Genomic DNA, 23,318 nt, shown 5'->3' with positions numbered 1-23,318 from the left:
AGGTGCAATTACTTGGTGCCATGCCTGCACTGGGTGCTAGCTCTGGGTTGGTGTTGTGTGTCACGTGGGTTCTGAGTGCAGGTACTTTGGGTGCTAGTACTGGTTATGTGAGTGGGTGCCATGTGGAGGCTGTGTGCAGGTGTGAGTAGTGAGTGACATGTCAGAGCTGGGTGCAACTACTGTGCCATGTCGGTGTGAGTACTGGGTGCCAGCTATAGGGTGAAGGGGTGCAGGTATTGGGTGTCATGTGGCTGTTTGATGCAAGTACTAAGTGCCATATTGAGGCTGGATGTAAGTATAGGGTGCAGGGTGCTTGGTACAAGTACTGGGTGCTTGCTATAGTTGGGGTTACTGGTTGAGTGTTATGTGGGTGCTGAATATTGGTGGGATTGCTGTGGGTGCAGGGGGTAGGAGGCCACTGTGGGTACTGCTATGAATGGCATAGTTCCTGCTAGGGGAGGTTGAGGTCAGTGTGGTTGATGGGGGAAGGGTAGGTCACTGTGGGTGCTGGGGGGAGAAGTAACTGTGGGTGCTGTGGAAAGTAGAGGTCAGTATGGGTGCTGGAGGAAAGAGAGGTCACTGTGGGTCCTTTGGGGGAGATCACTGTGGGTCTCGGGAGGTAGAGGTCATTGTGGGTGCAGGGGGTGGGAGGTCACTATGGGTGCTGCTATGAATGAAATAGTTGCTGCTAAGGGAGGTAGAGGTCAGTGTGGGTGCTGGGGGAAGGGTAGGCCACTGTCCGTGCTGGGAGAAGTCTGTGTGGTTACTGGAGGAGGGAGTGGATGCTGGGTGTTGGGAGAAGCCACTGTGTGCCCTGGCAATGGGAGAGGTCACTGTAGGTGCTGCTTTCAGGATGGGAGGTCCCTGTGGGTGCTGCAGGGGACAGGAGGGTAGCCACTGGGAGAGGGAAAAATCACTGTGGGTGCTGGGGGAGGGATAGGTCAGTGTGGGTGCTGGGGTAGGCAGGATCACTGCTAGAGCTGGGTGAGGGAGAGGTCACTCTGGGTGCTGGGGGAGGGAGAGGTCACTGTGGGTGCTATGTGGAGGGAGAGGTCACTGTGGGTGCTGGGGGAGGGAGAGGTCACTGTGGGTGCTGGGGAAGGAGAGGTCACTATGGGTCCCAGGTGGAGGGAGAGGTCACTGTGGGTGCTTGATGGAGGGAGAGGTCACTGTGGGTGCTTGATGGAGGGAGAGGTCACTATGGGTGCTTGATGGAGGGAGAGGTCACTGTGGGTGCTTGATGGAGGGAGAGGTCACTGTGGGTGCTTGATGGAGGGAGAGGTCACTGTGGGTGCTAGGTGGAGGGAGAGGTCACTGTGGGTGCTAGGTGGAGGGAGAGGTCACTGTGGGTGCTAGGTGGAGGGAGAGGTCACTGTGGGTGCTAGGTGGAGGGAGAGGTCACTGTGGGTGCTAGGTGGAGGGAGAGGTCACTGTGGGTGCTAGGTGGAGGGAGAGGTCACTGTGGGTGCTAGGTGGAGGGCAGTGGCGTAGCTAAGGAGCTGTGGGCCCCGATGCAAGTTTTACAATGGGGCCCCCCAAGCACTCTATACATAACAATTGATATGGTGCACCAAAACCTGCCAATGGTAACTACAGTGTCTGAGGAGCAAGAAGGGGATGGAGAACAGTTTATTAATGATTACCACTATTCAAAGTATCTATAGAAGTGATTATTATGAGCACAGGACCAATAGAGCCAAAACTGTAGTTGAGGGAGGGCCCTTTGGGGCCCCTCTGGCCCAAGGGCCCCGATGCGGTCGCTACCTCTGCAACCCCTATTGCTACGCCCCTGGTGGAGGGAGAGGTCACTGTGGGTGCTAGGTGGAGGGAGAGGTCACTGTGGGAGCTAGGTGGAGGGAGAGGTCACTGTGGGTGCTAGGTGGAGGGAGAGGTCACTGTGGGTGCTAGGTGGAGGGAGAGGTCACTATGGGTCCCAGGTGGAAGGAGAGGTCACTGTGGGTGCTAGGTGGAGGGAGAGATCACTGTGGGTGCTGGGTAAGAGAGAGATCAATGTGGGTGCTGGGGGAGGGAGAGGTCACTGTGGGTGCTGGGTAAGAGAGAGATCACTGTGGATGCTAGGTGGAGGGAGAGGTCACTGTGGGTACTGGGTAGGAAGAGGTCAGTATGGGTCCTAGGTGGAGGGAGAGGTCAGTATGCCACACTAGAACTCCTGTCTGGGCCTCTTCACTTGAAAGTGTCCCAGGTGGGGGCGGAGCTCCCCGAGGGTGGGTGGGGCTTATCGCGGCCGGGGGCGGAGCTTATTTTGTGTGCGAGAGGGGCCTTTTTTTGAAGATTTTAAAAAGGGGGTTGCTGGGCACCCAGAGCACCCCTCTGTGCACGTGCCTGCATACAAATCATTATAAGTGTGAACCATATCCTTAGTCTGTAGCTGATAAATCAGTGTGTTTTAAAATGCAGATTCAAGTTTTGTATGACAAGCAGGGCAGGATTTACCAATAGGCACCATAGGCTTGTGCCTACAATTGAAATTGGGCCGTTCAAATGCCATTGCAGCTGATTTTGATTGGTCCACTTTATACTCTGCAAACCTATTGACCATCCACATTGCCTACCACCACCTTCGTATCACTAAAATCTACCTATTACTAACTGCCTGCAATTAGAATCTATCATATTTTAATTAATCTAATGTCCTTGTGATTTGTAGGGTCTGCTTGTTATTGGTAAGATCAGCCTATACTTGATAAATTCTACTTGTCATTGGTAATATCTGCACATGTCTTTGGTAATCTCTAAAACCTTGAGTGGTTTTATTAAATAAGAAACTGGGCATGGTGTGAGGGTGTGTGATCTGTTAAGGGGCGGGGTTTAGTGCATCAGAGCTGTAAATGCGGCCCTGATGACAGGGCAAGGTGTTAATGTCTGAGATGTGTCTTAAAGGATATGTACGTCTGTATGGGCACAATGAAAGTTGTAGGAAAGTTTACAGCTTGGGAATATTCAATACAATATAGTCCCGGTTATCTGGAACTCCAATAACCAGCACTCTCAACCAACCAGCACAAATGGCTGGCAGTACTCAAACGGTGAAGGCCAAATTCTTAGGCTGTGTCTGGGCTCTGCAGTGCTTAACTAGTTCTCGTTTTAAGACGTAGATTCTTCGTCCTTTAAGGTTCTAGGACATTGGACTTGATTCACAAACCCGTGCTAACTGTTTGCACACGAAGCGCCGCACACAGACTTTTTCACGTGCATTTGCGCACGATCGGCGACTGATCACGTGCAAAAGTCTGCGTTATTGCGCGCAAATGTCCGTGGGACATTCCGCGGGGGATTTTGCGCGCTGTTTAGCACGCCTGCGCGCTAACTGTTTAGCACGCCTGCGCGCTAACTGTTTAGCACGCCTGCGCGCTAACTGTTTAGCACGCCTGCGCGCTAACTGTTTAGCACGCGTGCGCGCTAACTGTTTAGCACGCGTTTGTGAATCAAGCCCGTAGAATCTGTCCAAGATTAAAAACCGCCGTGCATGCTCCTTTTTGGAAGAGTGCTACAGCACATGGCAACAATCATTCAAGCTAAGCAAAAAAAGTAAGTTTAAGTTAAAAAGTTTTATGTCTAAAGTGTTTTGTTTTGTTTTTCCAGATAACTTTTAATCCCTGCCTAGTCTATTAATCCCTTGTTAACCCCTGCTACCTATACCTATTCCTACACCTTTAATGACTGCTGCCTGTAGCTATTGTAAGGGTGACAGTTTGGGGCCCCACTGTTCTACAGATGCACTGCGCTGCCACTGGCTAGAAATGCATCTGTACCGAACACTGCCATTCCAGCGCAAGAGACTTGGGCGCAGCAGTGAGTAACTTCAGCGCCGTCAGAAGACTGAGCTGAAGTTACTCACTTAAAACACTACAATTCGGCCTCCAGCAATTGCTGGAAGCCAAATTTCATTTCCCCACCATCCATGGCGGCCTGGATGGGAAATAGTATTTAAAATCAATGGGAATTTGTGCAGGAGCAAGATAAGCCATACAGGCTGTATCCTGCGCCCAAGTCTCCCGCGCTGATTCCTCATACTAATCTGTACAGCCCTAGTGAACACATCCAGTTGATAGATGTGCAGGCTTGGAGATAACTGTCCTCCACATGCCCTGCTTGTAATAAAATAGGGCACATGTGGTAGAATTTTTAACCAGGAAGGGTGAAATATATTTTAATGTATTTTATAACTGTGGGACTTGTCATGTTAACATTTAGGTAGGGTGGTAAATGAAAAACAGTATTCTGCATTTACACCTAATTTGTCCCATAAAATTATTCTAAAAATTTTGGTAAAAAATATTACCCAGAGAAAGCCAACTGTATTGAAAAAACTAAATAAACATTACTAAGGTGCTATAAGTAATTAAATACTTACTGCTGTATCAAAAGTGACACAGCTTAAGTGTAAATTTCAGGAACCTTAAAGTGTACCAGAGATGTACTAGTAAAAGGATTTTATACTCCCCCTGGACTTCCTCCAGCCCAATGAGCACGGATTTGTCCCTCGCCTTCCTCCCAAGTGCCTCCAGATGTAGTTCTGTTGTGTGTTGGTAAGGGCACACTGTTGTGTTGTTGTGCGGATTTCAATGTACTACCTAAAAATGGTCACACAAATATACCTTGAGATCCCTCTTCCACTTCTATGCACAATCATGTTGTGTTGTGAATGCTCAAGCAATCATTTCCACTAGCCACAATTGCCCCATTTTGCCATCGGGAACGGAGTGTGATTGCTTGCAGTGAGAGTGACGTGCACTAGTGGGAAATGAGCACCGCATTCTAGCGATTGGCAAAATGCCTGCAGATGATTTTGAATCAGATCGCAGCCAGTGGAAAAGGGCCCTAAGTCTGTCACTAAAGCAAACCTGTGAGGAGAAAGTTTCAAAGTCGGATTCTTGCCTAAGTAGTGGGAATGTTGAATGATCCAGAGGGCTCTCCGGATGTCCTCAAACTACCAACGCTGCTTCTCTGCACCCTCTCTTCCAGGAACGTCCTCGGACCGCACCCCTAACACTTTTCTCCTTCCCCACAAATGGACAGGAACTAGAGAAGCATAAAAGATTTGCATCAAGTAGGCAGACATATAAAGCAAGGTATTCCCAAAGCTCGTCAGTTGTTTTTCTGTCCACCACCAGGAGCTGGATGAGAAGCTAGAGCCAACCATGTCAGTTGGGCAGGAGCTGTGTGGCGGGGATCCCTGTGTTAGCTGGTCAGGGGACTGTGCCAGGTTCCGTGCTGCACCTACTGGCTTCTCCATGTGTAATGCCTCACGCCGGACGTGTTCAGAAGCCACTTTCGGATTGCGGATCATGTGATCATGCAGGCAGACTAACGTCACCTCTACCCCGGAAGCTCTTCCTGATTCGACGCTGAGTCATGCGGCTGCCGGTTGCGGTCTCCGCCTTCCGACTCGGCGTCTGCCGCTACGGACCGAGGGAGGCGGGTGCAGTTTCTTTACTGTAAAGAAAACGGTAAAGGTGTGAGTGGGGGGGCAGTTTGTCATCAGACACTGTTGCGGTGGGGAATACTAAAATGGTACACTCATGTACCGCGTGTGGAGGGGCGGAACTTTCTTCTTTGGCCTATTTTAACTCGGCACCTGGTCTGATATCATTCATATGACCATGGACGCTGCCACAGGACCTGTCTCTACGAGATCTGTGGAGCCTGGCTCCGATGCCTCTCTGGTAAAATGTTGATTGGTTATTCCTATCATGTTTTGATGTGTGCAGGGGCATATTCTGATTATACTTCCCCTTCTGTTCTTATAGCCCAATGTGTCTAAATCTGATAAAGACAAGCCTAATTTATCTGATAAGGGAGAAAGGAGTGACAAGGGAAAGTCTACACAGAAAACTGATCATAAGAAATTTGCTATGTGCTTTGAGAGACTCTCCTCCTCCACGTTGTCAGCTGTGCGGTGAGCATAATGTCGAGCGGTTTTGGCGGAAACTGCTCTTTATGGGCCACTCAAACGCTCTTGGATGCCCATTATTAATAATCTTAATTATTTAGTATTTATATAGCGCCGACATCTTCCGCAGTGATGTACAGAGTATATTGTCTTGTTACTTAACTGTCCCTCTGAGGGTCTCAAAATCTAATCCCTACTATAGTCCTATGTCTATGTATGTATTGTGTAGTGTATGTATTGTAGTCTTGGGCCAATTTTAGTGAAAAGCCAATTAACTTATCTGTATGTTTTTGGGAATTGGGTGGAAACCGGAGTACCCGGAGGAAACCCACACAGACATGGGGAGAACATACAAACTTGTTACAGATGTTGACCTGGCTGGGATTCGAACCAGGGACCCAGCATTGCAAGGCTGGAGCACTAACCACTACGCCACCGTGCCACCCATTTCCGCTCCTTTCCAAAAATCTGTAACAAGGATGTGTTTAAAATGAGGCACACGCTGGATGGTGGCATTTGCTCTCTGTGGGAAAGCTGTGTCTGCAACTGATAAGTGGGCAATTCAGCTTCCCAGAAGGTGAGTTATTTTAAGATCTCTAAAGTCTTGTGTGAGCAATATGGACCGTCTCTATAGTAGACTTTACAGGCTTTTAGGGAAGATGGTATTTCTTTTTTAGCTTCATTGATAGAAGCTGGTCCATCCACATCTGAGTACTGTCTGTTACTCCTGAGGTTGCGAATGAGTCGAGACCAGGGAGTAGTGGCAGATACTTTGGAAGAATCAGACTGAAGAGTAGGAGTCCAAGGGTTCTTCTACATTCTAAGTTTCATGTAGAGGCTACTGTCTGAAAAGGGCTGATCGCAGCTGTTTCAGATGCATTAAAATTAAATGCGGACAGTGTGCTAAATTTTGTCTGTACATGACCAATTGCACAAAGGTATGGTGTGAGATGGGGCCACTCATGGCGGCATAACTCCGAGACTGGGGTGCAAGCTTCCGGGTCTCGGCAGACCGCTGACATCAAGAGCGCAGTCTGGCGCTCAGCTCCCATTAGACTGCAGACTGGCTCTCAGTATGCGCTCCGCTGCTGTAAACATTAGCCGTGTGTTGCGTGTCAGCTAACCTGCTGACACGCTGGTATGTCATTGGTTACTTTCGATTCTGTTTGTTTCTGATTGGTTAGTCCTTGTATTTTTAAGCATGGTGAGCGCCCCCAGACATTGCCCATGATAGCATTTAGCTTTTGGCTTGTTGCTGGGTATGCACTTACAAACTACTGATTCCTGTTGCCGACTCTGCTTTGTATCTTGACCACGCTCTATTGGACTACCTGTTGCCGACTGCTATTATACAGTACCTGGACTTTGCCTGTCTGCCGCCTGGATGGACCTCTGCCTGGATAAGGACTTGAATGAACGCTGCCTGGACTGACATCTACTGACCATGCTATCTCTTAAAGCGGGATCGTCGCCATAAAAATCAAATTTCAACAGCAACTGGTCTGAGTGTATTATGTGATAAAGATGCTAATCCTGCATTCAAAACTTTCTGCTGTTATGATTTGGAGTTTTCAAATACTTAAAGGAAAACTTAAGTCAAATAAAAAAAATGACATTTACTCACCTGGGGCATCCCTCAGCACCCCGAAGCTGGATGGTGCCCTCGCAGCCCCGCTCCGATCGTCCTGTCCCCGCCGGCGGCTACTTCCGGTTCGGCGACAGCCGCCGACAGGCTGGGAACGCGGCTGATTTTCCGCGTTCCCAGCCGCTGCTATCACCCTCTATGCTGCTATAGCGTATATATAGACGCTATAGCAGCATAGAGGGTGATAGCAGCGGCTGGGAACGCGGGAAAATCAGCCGCGTTCCCAGCCTGTCGGCGGCTGTCGCCGAACCGGAAGTAGCCGCCGGCGGGGACAGGACGATCGGAGCGGGGCTGCGAGGGCACCATCCAGCTTCGGGTGCTGAAGGATGCCCCAGGTGAGTAAATGTCATTTTTTTTTTTGACTTAAGTTTTCCTTTAAAGGGAACCAGAGACGAAGCACCCTTGTGTATTTTACCATGTATATCAGTAAGAACATTAGAGAAAACACTTACCATGCTCTCTTTCACCCTCACTGCTAAAAGTGTCTATCAGCAGTCACAAGAATCCCAGACTGAGCAATTAAATCTGGCTTTGCTGAGAATGATTATTGCTGAGTCATTATAGCAAAGCCACAAGGGGGCAGGCTTGGGCTTGAAAAACACCACAGAAGACAGACTTAGCTATAATCTTTCTGTAGCAAAGCTAGACGGAGCAGCCTGACTTCTCAGTCGGGGATTCTTATCAGAGGTGATAACAGTCAGATTACACAGAGAACAATGAAACAAAGGGCAGATTAGGTGTTTACTGTCATGTTCCCACTGATTTATAAGGTAAAATACAAGAGGGTGCTTCATCTCTGGTTCTCTTTAAGGAGCACTGGCCCTTTAGTAGTCAGTGCAAAACAGTTGCATGCTGGGGGTCCTATTCCTGCAGCTGTCTTCCCTACCCCCCCCCCCCACCCCCTGTATCCTCTGGTAACTTGAGATGAAAAAAACTTTTCTTGTGATGGCCCCACTCCCCGCTGAGCCTCCCATTACCCTGGCTACTACAAAAATTCAAACCACTTTGCCACAGCGACTCAATCGCTGCTAAGCCTTTCACGTCACTTGAACTCCCCCCATCCCCCCCAATGGTGGGGTTGACTCGTGCGGTGCATGTAATGGGTGTGGCCATGGACCTGAATGTGGGTGTGGTCACGGGTGGAGCCAAATATACACAATCGTAGCAATGGAGGGACAATAGACTAGGACTATGGTAGGGATTAGATTGTGAGCACCTCCGACACAGGTGCTGGTGACAGGTGCCCCCCCCCCCCAGTTACAGGTAGTGACGGACTCCCACCCTACTCACTGTGATGTTGGACCTCAAATCAGTGCCGCCCACCTGCAGTAGCCTATCCCCACTGACTAAATCATGTAACAGGCAGCGTCACGCCAACTGATCAGCTGCTGACCAGTGAGAAGCGGGCGCATGTTATCCCCTGTGGTCAACCATGCTGCATATGCGGAAGTGACATGACATCATTTCCGCATATCCGTGTGATGTCCACGGTACTAGTGCCCGCTTCTCTCTGGTTGCCGGCTGATAGGATGTTTCTGTGACGCTGCCTGTTACATGATAGGCAGTTGCTATGGGACACAGCAGGTGGACACAAGGAGGTGGCAGCACAGGACAGGGTCGGGCATGGTGCCTGAGCCATGCCTACACCCCTGAAAATGCGCGTTTGCTCTGCTGGGCGGCTGGTTTGTTTGGCAGGGGGAGCATCTGACAACTCATGCACTATGTTGCGGACGCCCATGGTTGCTAGGGTATATAGGCGCAAAAAGGTGGGGAAGGGGCCACCACTACAGTAAGACTTTTTTTCTTTTATGCCTGCAGTGGTCGGAGATACAGGAGGGGATGCCGCAGCGAAGCTTCTTTTTTTTTTTTTTTTTTTTTTTTTTTTTCTAATCTGCGGAGGGGTTAGTGCAACTAGGAGGCAATGGTCGTTGTAGCTGAGAGGGCAGCAGGGTTTACCTTATATGGACAATGTAGCTTAGATGGATAGCTTGGGGAGAAAAGCTCCACAAGACACACCTGCACCATGGACGCACCCAGGTATAATCTATTTTCCCCTGGTTTTTGCCCTTTAAACTTGGGTGTCTTTTGGTCCTAAAATATTTTTTATCCAAGGCTATTAAACATAATTTCCTTTTTCAGAGGAAGATACTTTGTTTTGGGACAAGTGTCAAAAGCTGGATGCACCTTTTTTCACAGGTTACAAAAGAGGGTGACTTATCTTTGAGGATCTCTAGGGAATCTTAAAGATCATATAGACAAAAAGATTTATATATACAAAAAATATATATATATTTTTTTTTTCAGGAAAGCAAGCACAGTTGCTTTTGCATCAACGTGTTGCTACAACTCGAGTTATGGGTTAATCAACTTAAGGCCAGAAACCCACTAGGCGTGATTTCTAATCGTTAGTGGTTTGAAAAAGCTCTTGCTAATGCAATGCTGTGGGGGAATTTTATAAAATCACATCGCTCAAGTGGGATCACACCCATAGCATTACATTAGCAAGAGTTTTCAACTCGCAAAGGGCTCACAAAATTGCTCCTAGTGGGTTTCTGGTCTAAATCTAGTATTAGGCTGGGTCCACACTATAAGCGCTCTTGTGAGCGCTTGCGTTTGATTAGCACTTGCTGAACACTTGTTAAAAAAATCGCTCCTATTCACTTTAATGAAAATCGCAGTAAATACCATATGCGATCGCGACTGATTTTTACCACGATTTTCATGAAAGTGAGAGCGATTTTTAAACAAGTGCTCAGCAAGCGCTAATCAAATGCAAGCACTCACAAAAGCGTGTAGTGTGGACCTGGCCTTACTTATGGATCTTCAGCTGAGGAATTGTTGAACTCTGCAATGATTCTAAATGATTCTAAAGTTGCTAAATATTTAGGGGATCCTTTAGCAGAAAACACCAATAGTTTTGGCTAACGTTGCTCGTCATGCATTATGGTTCTAAACCTGGGAAGATAAATGTGGCTTCTACAAATAGACTTTGTGCTATTCCTTTTACAGGAGATTTGTTGTTTGGGCCGGAGCTGGACTTGTCTATAGAATGAACAGCAATTTTTTTTTTTCCCCAAATGTAGAAAGCTGGAAAAAAAAAATCTTAATCCCAAAGGCACTCCCACAGGCCAGACAGAAGGTAAAAGATGGACTTTTGATAAGCCCACAAAAGGATGGTTTGATCTAAAAGGTCTGAGAACCAAAACACAATGACACTTACCAGGCATTGTCATGGGGGTGGGGGGCAGAGACAGTTTGTACAAAATTGGTCGCAGATGATAAAGAGCTGTTCATTCATCAACTTTTTTCCATTAACCCTCTAGGACAGGTATACATCGAGATTTGGCCCCTCCCAGGAAACAGGAAACATCCACAAGCCTCTCTATAAATAAGTTTGTCAGGTATCCGGCAGTATGGATGTTTCCTGTTCCAGGGACAGGTCTCTCTATACCTTGCGCTGCTGTCCTGGAGAGCCTGGGGGGCTAGGGATGGTTGGTGCTGCGGAGACAGAGAGGTGTTCACTAGGCAGTGTTATCAGTGTCTGGCCGCTTACCTCTCTCTATAGCCTCTGTGGATGGTCTGGGGAGAGAGATGGCTGTGGAGGCTTCTAAATGGCAGGCGCCGCCGGCTGGAATGGCGTTCGCACGCTGCGGGGAAAGCGGAGGCTGAGAGGGCGCAGCGTGCCAGGATCCAACATGGCGGTATCAGGACTTCCGCTTCCGCTATAGACGTCACTTCCGCCTGCCGGATTGAAGAGCGCGCAGCTTCCTCCGCGTCCTGGCACTCGTGCAGGACGCAAGATGGGAGGCACAACCAGCGTCTGGGGAGAGCACGGACCAGCAGGCGGCTCACAAAGAACCTAAGACACAGGAGTCAAAGCCGGATACGAAGGTATCTTTGATACTCACATGTAAAACTGTTTGTGTGATGGCTTTGTTTTTTCTGGGGCTGGTTGTGCTGCTGGGGGATTACTAGGTGTATGGCTTCTAGGTGGAAGGTCTATCACTGGGTGTTATACTGAGGTAAACTGGCAGGGCATTTGACAAGTGTCTGTATTTTGTTTGTTGTATTTCAGACCATGACAGCGTCAGCCTCTGCCTCATCTGCAACTACTGCAGAAGCATCAGACACTGCTAAACCCAAAAACCGCTGTCCTTCTTGTAATTTGAAGCTGCCAGTGTCATGGAATAAGCCGTTATGTCAGCAATGTGCAACTCGTGTTTTAAATGAGGAATCTGCTGTGGCTTACAAGGATTTTCTCAAAATGGTCCGCAGAGAAATGTCTGAATCAATGAAGGTTTTCAGAGAATCAATGGCAGCTCAGTCGGTTGCTAATCCTACACCTGTTGTCATTACACAAGTGCCGGCTGCTTCTGCATCAGTTCCTTCAGTGGATAATGTGCCACAACCATTATAAAACCGCCAGGGGTCATTGCTCGATCACCTACTATTGGTGCTGATTTGCCAAAAGATCAAACGGCTGTGTCTGCAATGTCCGACAATCCTATAGAGGTGCCATTACCATCCGCATCAGTGCATAAAAAGGCAACCTCTAAGTCAGATAGGCCTGTATTGTCAGATTCTGAGCCGGATGAATACTCAGATGAGATTTCTGAATGTGATTCAGATGAGGAATTATCTGAAAAAGATCAGGATAGACCATCTAAATTCAGGTTTTCTGCTAATGAAACGGAGGAATTATTAAAAGCAATTTATGATTCTCTAGGTTTAAAGGACGATGTTCCTTCTTCTCTGTCTGCACACGATGCTTTATATGCAGGCATGGAAGGAGAGAAACCGATGGTATTTCCAGTACATGCTTCAAATAAACAATTAACAGTCAATGGAAGAACCCTGATGAGGTCTTTTTGTCTAGGGGTTTTAAAGTGGATCCGAGATTAACTTTTACTCATTGCATTATTGTGTCCCTTTCCTATAGTTTATAGGGCATTCCTCAAGCCAAATACTTTTTTGTTTTTGTTTTAATAGTTTAATTCCCTATAAACTAAAAAAGCCACGCCCACAGCCCTCAGAGTGCCAAGGCACTTTCAGACAATAGCAAGGGCTTACAGGAGTTGAGTTTGGGCAGGAGGAGGGGGAGGTGTTACTAGCCATTGATTTCAAAGGCAGTGGGGAGGAGGGAGGAGGAGAGGGGACTGAATTTACACACAAGAAATCTGATACCATCTCCAGCTCTTAGCCTGTGACAATATGACAAAAAGAACATGGCTGCCCCCATTGTATCACAGGAATAAATAATCATACACTTTTTTTAAACTTTTGCAGCTAGATATGCTGTGTAAATGATCTAAACTTTAGATAAGATATATAGACAAGTTACTTGTTATAGTTAGTGTTTCATCTCGGATCCGCTTTAAGCGTAGATTCCCTTTTGCAGAGGAGGACTGTAAACAGTGGGATAAATGTCCTAAACTGGATGCAGCTTTTTCGCAAGTACATAAGGAGAATGAATTATCCTTTGAAGATCTAGGTTTTCTGAAAGAACAGTCAGACAAGAAAGCTGAATTTGCCTTAAAGAAAACCTGGTCGGCCATATGTGCGAACTTTCGCCCGGCCGCTGCTACCACTTGTGTAGGACGTACCCTAGACTTATGGATGCATCAAGTAATGCGTCACATTAAGATGGGGTCAAGTAAAGAAACGATTTTAAATTCATTTACGGTAATGTTCAAAGCTATCAATTTCATTATTGATGCAGCAACAGAATCTATCTGTCTGACTGCAAGGGCGGCTGCCTTGTCTAATGTGGCCACGAGAAATATCTGGATTAAAACCTGGGAAGGTAGTAATGTCTCTAAAAACAAGTTATGTACTATTCCTTTCTCAGGTGACTTATTGTTCGGGCCACAGTTAGATGAGGTTCTAGAGAGGACATCAGATAAAAAGAAAGGGTTTCCTAAAAAAAAGGCAATTTAGACGGTGGAAACGGTTTTTTCGCAAAAAAACGGAAAGAAAATAAGACAAAACCCCCAAATAGACGTAAAACGCCCTGTTTGGCAGTTCAGACTCAGCATGTATGTATGTGTGTATGTATGTGTGTGTGTATGTATGTATGTATATGTGTGTGTGTGTGTGTGTGTGTGTGTGTGTGTGTGGTTAGGTGTCAGGTGGTTGAGACCTGTTGGAATATTTCTTTATTTAATACTGCCGGATACCTGACAAACTGTTTTATTTATAGAGAGGCTCGTGGATGTTTCCTGGGAGGGGCCAAATCTCGATGTATACCTGTCCTGGAGGGTTACTTAAAATTAAATTACCAGGTAAGCTAATGTTTAGTTTTCAGATTTGGGTTATAGGTGTATAGATACACGCGCACGACAGCAGCCAACAAAATTGTGCAGAATCATCAACTCTCAGGAAGATAGTGTCATATTGCAACAGGATCTGGATAGGATGGCTATATGGGCACCTACATTGCAGATGAAATTCAATGTTGACAAATGTAAAGTCATGCATTTTGGACGTACCAATGGTCTAGCACCATACAAAATAAATGGGATACAGTTGGACATAAACTTGGAGAAGGACTTAGGAGTACTCATTGACGACAAGTTACATAATCGTACTCAATGCCAAGCAGCTGCAGCTAAAGCGAACAATTTTGGGATGCATTAAAAGGGAAATAAAAACTCGAGATGCTAGCATAATATTGCACCTGTTTAACTCTCTAGTAAGGCCACATCTGGAATATGGAATTCAGTTCTGGGCACCACATTACAAAAAAGATATTGCAGTTTTAGAGCAGGTGCAGAGACGACCAACAAAATTGATACGTGGGATGGAAGGTCTCGCTTATCAAAGGTTAGATAAACTGGGTTTATTTAGTCTAGAGCAGGGGTAGGGAACCTATGGCTCAGGAGCCAGATGTGGCTCTTTTGATGGCTACATCTGGCTCACGGACAAATCACTAGGGGTTGGTTCACTAAGCTACACAGCTCAAGCAGCACAGCTTAGTATGGCAGCGCAAGTAACATTTTCAAAGTAGGCAGACTACTGCTGTAGCATGTGCTACTAACTTACTCGCGTTACCCCAAATCTAACGGCTGCTCCAATTATCCCACCATGTACCCTGTCAGGTCCAGTGACTGTAGGACGAGATCCCCGCACTTTCATTGGCCCAATAGTCACTTGACAGGCAGCCTATTGGGCCAAAGTGCAGAGATCTTTTCCTACAAAGTGAATCAACCCCCAAGTCAGCTAGCTAATTGTACAAGCTGTTATTCGGTATTTCTCCTGTCTGGCTCTCAGGAAAATTGCTGATGTTGCTAAAACCCAAGAGAAGCTGAAGACGTGTCTGACACTTCCGCTGCCCGGAGGATCAACTGTATACACGTCACCATGGCAACGAACGTGAGCCCTACTGTCCCAGTTTGAAAAATATTGTATGGCTCTCACGGAATTACATTTTAAAATATGTGGCGTTTATGGCTCTCTCAGCCAAAAAGGTTCCTGACCCCTGGTCTAGAGAAAAGACGCCTTAGAGGGGATCTAATTAACATGTATAAATACATCAGAGGGCAATATAATAGCTTGGCGGATGAGCTTTTTGACCCTAGGCCTTCTCAAAGGACTAGAGAACCTGATCTGCGCATGGAGGAAAAACATTTTAGCCATTTATTTAGGAAATGGTTCTTTACAGTAAGAGTGATTAAGATGTGGAATGCATTGCCACAGGAAGTCGTTATGGCAAACTCTATACCTGCATTTAAAGGGGGCTTAGATGCTTTCCTTGCGTTGAAAGACATCCATGGCTACAATTACTAGGTAATGCCTAATGATGTTGATCCAGGGATTTTATTTGATTGCCATCTGGAGTCGGGAAGGAATTTTTCCTTTTAGGGGCTAATTGGACCATGCCTTGTAAGGGTTTTTTCGCCTTCCTCTGGATCAACAGGGATATGTGAGGGAGCAGGCTGGTGTTGTACTTTATACTGGTTGAACTCGATGGGACGTATGTCTTTTTTTTTCAACCAAAATAACTATGTAACTATGGGTCTGTCGGCACCTGCCGCTGGGTGGGTTTTCAGCAGACTGTAGTGCGTGTGTACGCGCTACAGTGCCGGGCAGGTCGTTCAGGAACCGCCTTATCAGTCGGCCCACAGTGCGTACACACACACACTACAGTCTGAAAACCCGCCCAGCGGCAGGTGCCGACGGACCAGTCGTTAGCTGCTGTCGTGTGTGTGTACGCACCTTTTCAAATAGTTTGCTTTACCCCCGCTGTCAGTTTGTAGTCTCAAGGCCTCCAAGAGATTTTACTAGATTAAAAAAAAAGAACATGCTGGATCAGGTGATCTGCAGATTTACTGTCTGAACTGAAAACTAGGTTTTACTCAACAATTTTTGTGGCAAGCCATTCGAGAAATACAGGCTCTTACTGAACCTAAAAAAGCTAAACCCTTTTAAGAAGCATTTCTCATGGCATCGATATTCACAGTAAGATCTAATTTCCAGAAGCAGTCATGGCTTCTCTAGATCTTCAGGCTGCCTGTTGGCATATCCCAATACACAATAATTTTACCAAAGTTTCCCAGGTTTGCAGTTCAGGTAAACGGCGTGGTTTTGCATGACCAATTTGTTTTCCTCTCGTTTGGGATCACTTTTTACCCACGCATCTTCACAAATGTCCTAGGGGAGGTGTTGATTCTTTTTAAGAAAAAAGTAAATTCTGATTGCCCCATACCTGTTGCTCCTTGGCGAGGCTATGGAATAGACAAAAAATAACCTAGAGACGATTGTAAAATTAACTCTGGCAATAGTCGCTAGAGCAGGAGATCAGTCAGACAAGGTCACGACAGTGGTCTTTCTAAACAAACAAGGAGGCGCCACATCCGTGTTACAGGAAGAAGCATTGTAGATTTTTTTTTTGTTGAGGTAGAATCAATCTCTTATCCTTAAGAGCGGTACATCTCAAAGGAGCCCTAAACATAAATGCAGACAAACTGAGCAGAAACTGAGTTTTAGCATTGGAATGGTCATTGAACAAGGAAGTGTTCCTTGGCATTACAAAGAGAGGGGGAATTCTGAGCGTGGAGTTGTTTGCAGTGGAGACCGTTCAGATTTGGAATTTATTTTCCTCAAGCCCAAGGTACAGATCCCTGGGCAGTGGCGTAGCAATAGGGGGTGCAGTGGTAGTGACCGCACCAGTGCCCTTGAGCCAGAGGGGCCCACTAGGGGACCTCCTTCATCCATCTTATTAGCTTTTCATTGGTATTATGCTGGTAATGATCACCTCTTTATGTGCATTGCATAGTGGTAACCCTAATAAATAAAACTGACAAAATATTCAACAAAAGTTTTCCTACTTTTTATAACCCATACAATTATCATACTTGCTTTTGTGCACAAGTATTAGAATTCATTTAGACATTATAACTTCCCAAAGTTCAATTTATTTACTTTGAAAGCTGCTTGTGCATTTTATTCATAGCTGTTGTAATTCTGTTTTAAATGCAGCCATCAGTGATTTCTGACGCGTTTCACTCCAGGACTCATTAGCATAAGTTTCTGCACAGCCAGATAATTTTTACTTAATTGTATCAAGTAAAGAATGTATACAGAAGATGAGCTAATCACCAGTTCTGATGCTGCAGCCCCTGCAGGAGACAGTCAGTCATGTGATGTAACCCTTTAAATGCTGTTTTACTAAAAAAATTTAGTTGATTATATGCTGTAAATCTTTTAGAGCAAAGAAATACTGGGTTATAGTCCACTTTAAATACACCTCTGACACTTCAGCTGTCCTTGATAGGTTTTGAGGCTCCATATCAATAGAGTGCTTGGGGACCCCATGTAAAACTCACACTGGGGTCCCTAACTCCTTAGTTATGCCACTGTCCCTGGGACTGAATACATTCAATCAGGAGTAGAAGTTCCCACTTCAGTTTGTTTTTCTTCCATGGTTTCTGATCCCAGCAGTACTAAGGAAATTGATTGATTGATTGAGTCAGATGACTCAACCTCATGATGGAGTGGTTTTCATTTCACAGGTCATTAACGAAAGAACCTTGGTTTCTTCCATGCAGATCAGATTACTGTCAGGGGAGGCTGTGGCATCCACATCCAAATGGATTGGATCTGGCTGTATGGCTGACTGTATGAGTTAAGTTGGTTGAAAAGGCTTGGTGTCTGATAAAGCAGCCTGCAGCCTGCTTGGTGTCTGATAAAGCAGCCGTAAAGAAATGGAGTTTTACTTGAAATACTGGAAGAAGTTTCATCTTTGGTTAAAGAAGTCAAAATGTGACAGTCTGTTGGTTGCAGATGTTCTGGATTTTCTCCAGGATGGTTGGGATAAAGGTATTTCTGTTAGTACCTTAAAGGTTCAGATTGCTGTCTTGTCTGCATTAATAGGTTCACCTTCTTCCTCACCTTTTGGTGCTAACATTTTTAAAAAGCCATTTGGTGGAAATCTCTGGTGTATAAACCTTATGATTCTCGTTGGGACATGACTATTGGTTTTCAGGGGTTATCTAGGGGGGCATTTGAGCCACTTAAAGATTGTTCTCTAAAAATGTGAACTTAAAAAAGTTTTTACAATGCAGTGAGGTGAGATGAAATCTAACACATCATTGCACTAATCTATGGGTCTGAGAAGCAGTTGCTGGGGAGCAAGAGAATGGAGGTTGGTGTAGGAAGAAAAGTCAATGCCTGCCTTCACATTGGCACATAGATATTTAGATTCATGGGCAGTATTGCCTACTTAAGTGTTTGTGCAGTAAACTGTGTTTTGGTAGGGAAAATGCTGACTGTTTTGTGGTGCGAACTGTGTACATCTATGTAAGGGTCAAAACTAGTCTTTGTAGTAAGCACCCAAGGTGAAAGGTGGATGTGCTAAAACTCAGTGCCCTTGCACACTCAGGCATGACATATACAAGTTTTCGCACAATCAGTAGCAATCAGTAGCACATAACTGTACTGCACAGCTAGAAAAAGGGCAGTTTGGGGGATCATGCATGGAGCAGCAATGACTGGACGCTAGTTTAGCGAGCTTCATCCCTGGATGCCAGAACATGCCGCCACCCAACACGTCTAACTGCCCCACAGCACCTCTTCCTACTCGGACTCTCGGGGCATAAAGGGGATTAAGAGCTCTGCTTCCACCCCGGACCCTGCTCCAAAGCAGGGGAAGCTCGTGGCCCGCTTCAGCCCTGCTACGACACGCTCCAAGATGGCAGCCACAGCTAAGAGTACAGAGCCACCCCGGACCAGCAACTTTATAGCAACATGAGCTGTCTATTTAAATAGGTGCTGGCATTGGTGGTGACAGATCTTTCAGATGGACACCCTAACAGACACTCTGGAAGCCTATAAAGCCCAGCTAGATGATCAAGGTGAGACACCAGGGTCTGGAGTTAAAATTAGAAGACCTTGAAAACAGGTCCAGGCGGGCGAATATAAGAATCCGTGGGGTTGCAGAAGCCACTACTGACCTTTTTTCTCTGGCTTTCAACCTTTTTACAGCTTTGCTCCCACAGCTAGACCCAGGTGAATTCCGCATAGTGTGCATCCAGTGTCACGGCACCCCCAGAAGGCAGAATTTCCCAGGGACATTGTTCTCAATATACAGCGTGAGGAAATGAGGGATGCCATCTTGGCTGCAGCCAGATCGCTATCTTGACTTTCAGGAATGCCCCCGGCTGTGCACCTGTAGGCTGAAATCTCTTCCCCCCCCCCCTTCCTTACCCTGGCCAGGCACAGGAACTTTATATAACAACCAGGTGCATGTCTGCTGTTCCCTCGAAGAGGCTCAAAGCCCTAGAACTATGTAGCATACAGCTGCTGCTGCCTGACAGCATGCCCTTGCCACAATGTCCTCTGAGGCCTTCTCTGGTGTTTTCGGAGGTCCTCCATTGCCGGATCCCAGCCCTCACCCACTCAAGCTCCTTCATTTCCTGTGGGTTAATATATCAGACTGCATGCCTCTTTACTGGGGGTGTGAATAACTTCTGGTGAGATCTGGACACCATATTGCTCACAGTTCTCCTTACTTCTGCGGTAGGCCTTATTGGAATATTCTCCCAGACTGCCAGATACTTTTGGTATATCAGTGTTGTTACCAGGGAGACTTTCTTTATATTTGGTAATGCTATAATGAGGTATCCTCATTTGCTCTATTTTCTTTTCTTTGTGTTGGATTTATAAGTGCTGGCATTTCCAGGGGTGATTGTGCTGATTCCCGACCTAGATCATAAATGCTGATACCCTTAAAGTGAACCTCCGGACTAAAAATCTACTCAGCAGCACTGAAAAGGCTTGGTGTTTAACAGTTTCACAGCATCAGAACTTTTTTTTTTTTTTTTTTTTCTTACCAAACCATCATTTTTAGCTGCATTTTTAGCCAAGCTCCACCCATCAAAGAAAACTGCCTGGGCTTTTTTTCCCTGATGCTGTGCAAAGCATGATGGGATTTTCTATGTTCACATTGCTTAGCAACTGGGAGGGGGTGATCAGCACTGAGGACAGTTGGAACGTTCATGCTCCCTGTCACCTCCTTTCAACCAAAAAGATGGCTGCCCTCATGAAATCAAACATTTGCCTTTTCTTTTAAAACAGGGTGGGTAAGAGATTATATTACCTATCTATTTTAATTAACATAACTAATGTAACTTAATGACAGTAGGTTTGTTTAGGCTGAAGTTTCTCTTAAGGTATCCTGCATCTGTTTTACAGCAGAGAATTCTCTTCTTTGTGGTGGTGGTTCTTTCCATACATTTTCTGAAGCACTTATGTCCTTGTTTTCTTCTCTTCTGAGTTTGTTTTGGTTTTTTTTCCTCCCTATTGCCATAACATTTGTTCCCAGCACTACTTTTTATCTTCATGTGCAGGATAGTTTCCTACAATGTTAGGGGGTTTAATCCCCCTGCTAAAAGATGCATGGCCATGCTGAACTGTACGCAGTATAAACGGGACGTGCAGTTTCTAGGCTAAACACCCAGGGCGAGGGTGTAAAAATTTGCGCCCCCCCCCCGCGAGCAAGGTATGGGTGCCCGCAGTATAGGTTAGCCAGGTCTAGTTGTACTTAGTATAGGTCCCCCCAGTATAGGTAGCCAAGAATAGGTACCCCAGTATAGGTAGCCAGGCATAGGTGAGCCAGTATAGTTGCCCCCGCTATAGGTTAGCCAGGTAGGTGCCTCCAGTATAGGTAGCCAGTATAGTTGCCCCCAGTATAGGTTAGATAGGCAGGCGCCCCAGTACAGGTTATTTAGGTAGGTGCCTGCAATATTGGTAGCCAGTATAGTGGCCACCTGTATAGGCTAGCTAGGTAGGTGCCCCCAATACAGGTTAAATAAGTGCCCCCAGTATAGGTTAGATAGGTAGTTGCCCCCCAGTGTAGGTTAGATAGGTAGCTAACCCCAAGTGTAGGTTAGATAGGTAGCTGCCCCCCAGTGTAGGTTAGATAGGTAGCTGCCCCCCAGTGTAGGTTAGATTAGGTAGGTGCCCCCCAGTGTAGGTTAGATTAGGTAGGTGCCCCCCAGTGTAGGTTAGATTAGGTAGGTGCCCCCCAGTGTAGGTTAGATTAGGTAGGTGCCCCCCAGCGTAGGTTAGATTAGGTAGGTGCCCCCCAGCGTAGGTTAGATTAGGTAGGTGCCCCCCAGCGTAGGTTAGATTAGGTAGGTGCCCCCAGTATAGGTTAGATTAGGTAGGTGCCCCCCAGCGTAGGTTAGATTAGGTAGGTGCCCCCCAGCGTAGGTTAGATTAGGTAGCTGCCCCCCAGCGTAGGTTAGATTAGGTAGCTGCCCCCAGCGTAGGTTAGATTAGGTAGGTGCCCCCAGGATAGGTTAGATAGCTAGCTGTCCCCTATAGTGGAGGGGGGAGCCGGAGCCGTGGGGAGGGCAGCCCGACCTCTCCCTCCCTCTCCCGGGCGCCCTCCGTGCTCCCCCTCAGATGCAGAGCGAGCAGCCGGGAAGCGCTGTTTGCAACTCACCTGCCTGGCTCCAAGCGCTGCTCTCTCGCCGCTGGTCTGTCTCTTCTCTCTGCATACATGCTGATACACGCGGCTTCCAGCTAAACAGGAAGCCGCGTGTATCCGCAGTATGCAGAGAGAAGAGACAGACCAGCGGCGAGAGAGCAGCGCTTGGAGCCAGGCAGGTGAGTTGCAAACAGCGCTTCCCGGCTGCTCGCTTTGCATCTGAGGGGGAGCACGGAGGGCGCCCGGGAGAGGGAGGAAGAGGTCGGGCTGCCCTCCCCGCGGCTCCGGCTCTCTTCTCCATTATAGCGCCCCCCTCCTAACAGCGCCCCGGGCAGCGGCACGCCCCGCACGGGGGTAGAAACGGCCCATTCCTTGCCTTGCAAGAGACACATTTCACCCTTGCCTCTTTTTACCTAAATTCATTCATACGCACTATCAGTCTATCTAGCTTCTGCCTCCTACTAAAAAGGTCCATGGTGTTGCCTTGCTTTTGCATAACACTTTTTTTCCCATGCAGGTCAAGAATGTGATCCCGGATGAACAGGGCAGATTCATAATCTTGCTGGGCTCCCTGGCTTATAAGCGGGTCTGTGTGGTCTCGTACTACTCACCAGTCCAACCCACTACTTTTACTATGTGCTCCCATCAGTTTTTGCAGCATTCCTAGGAGATTCTATACCGGTGTGGAGATTTTAACATTGTCTTTAACCACTTGCGCCCATCTGGACGAGTATACTCATCCAGATAAGTGCCACTAAAGGCAAACTGGACGTATATTCTCGTCTAGAGATGGCCCTAACCGCCGATTTTAGGTTCGCGAACTTGCGCAAAAGGTTCGGTTCGTGCGAACTTTCGCAAACTGCAATAGACTTCAATGGGGATGCGAACTTTGAAAACTAGAAACATTTATGCTGGCCACAAAAGTGATGGAAAAGATGTTTAAAGGGGTCTAACACCTTAAGAGGGGGGGGGGGGGGGGCATGGATTAGTGGGATAGATGCCAAAAGTCCCGGGAAAAATCTGGATTTGACGCATAGCAGCGTTTTAAGGGCAGAAATCACATTGAATGCTAAATTGGAGGCCTAAAGTGCTTTAAAACATCTTGCATGTGTATACATCAATCAGGGAGTGTAATTAGAGTACTGCTTCACACTGACACACCAAACTCGCTGTGTAACGCACCGCAAACAGCTGTTTGCGTAGTGACAGCCATGCTGGACTGGTGCGCACCATGGCGAGAGTGCAGGCCGTGGTGGTGTTCAAGCCCATATGGTTGCTGGGCTATGGTAGCGCAATGATGGAACAGTGACTGTCCAGCTGATCAAATTTGCTCTGTCCACAATGAAGCAAGGACTTTATCTTCTTGTATGTAGGTAGGTGCCCCAGTATAGACAGTTAGGCATAGGTAGGTGCCCCAGTAGTTAGCTAGGCATAGGTAGGTATCCCAGTATAGGTAGATAGGCATAGGTAGGAGTCCTAGTATAGGTAGGTAGGCATAGGTAGGTGCCCCAGTAGTTAGGCATAGGTAGGAGTCTCAGTATAGATAGGTAGGCATATAGGTAGGTGCCCCAGTAGTTAGCTAGGCATAGGTAGGAGTCCCAGTATAGGCAGGGCCGGCGCTACCATTAAGGCAAAGGAGGCAGCTGCCCCAGGGCCCCAGAGCTTGTAGGGGCCCCCAGTGGCTACAAGAGGAGAAAAAATTTTTCAAATTGGCCTTATAGTTTTTGAGAAAATCGATTTTAAAGTTTCAAAGGAAAAAAAAACACATTTAAAAACCTGCCGACTTTAATGGTTAATAGCAAATCCACCTTAAATGCTAGAAACCCTAA

The 23,318-nt window shown here is 46.8% G+C and overlaps 1 protein-coding gene across 3 annotated transcripts in view; it reads left to right on the top strand.

Annotated features, from left to right (window-relative positions):
• LOC137524714 (importin subunit alpha-1-like) overlaps positions 1-23,318 on the top strand; it is a 291,685-nt gene that overhangs the window by 1,218 nt on the left and 267,149 nt on the right. The gene's annotated exons all lie outside the window — the stretch shown is intronic.

The sequence above is a fragment of the Hyperolius riggenbachi genome, chromosome 7 (genome assembly GCF_040937935.1).
Source record: "Hyperolius riggenbachi isolate aHypRig1 chromosome 7, aHypRig1.pri, whole genome shotgun sequence".
Lineage (NCBI taxonomy): Eukaryota > Metazoa > Chordata > Amphibia > Anura > Hyperoliidae > Hyperolius > Hyperolius riggenbachi.
Note: the sequence above shows the minus strand (reverse complement) of the source record. Positions and strands in the feature narration are given on the sequence as shown.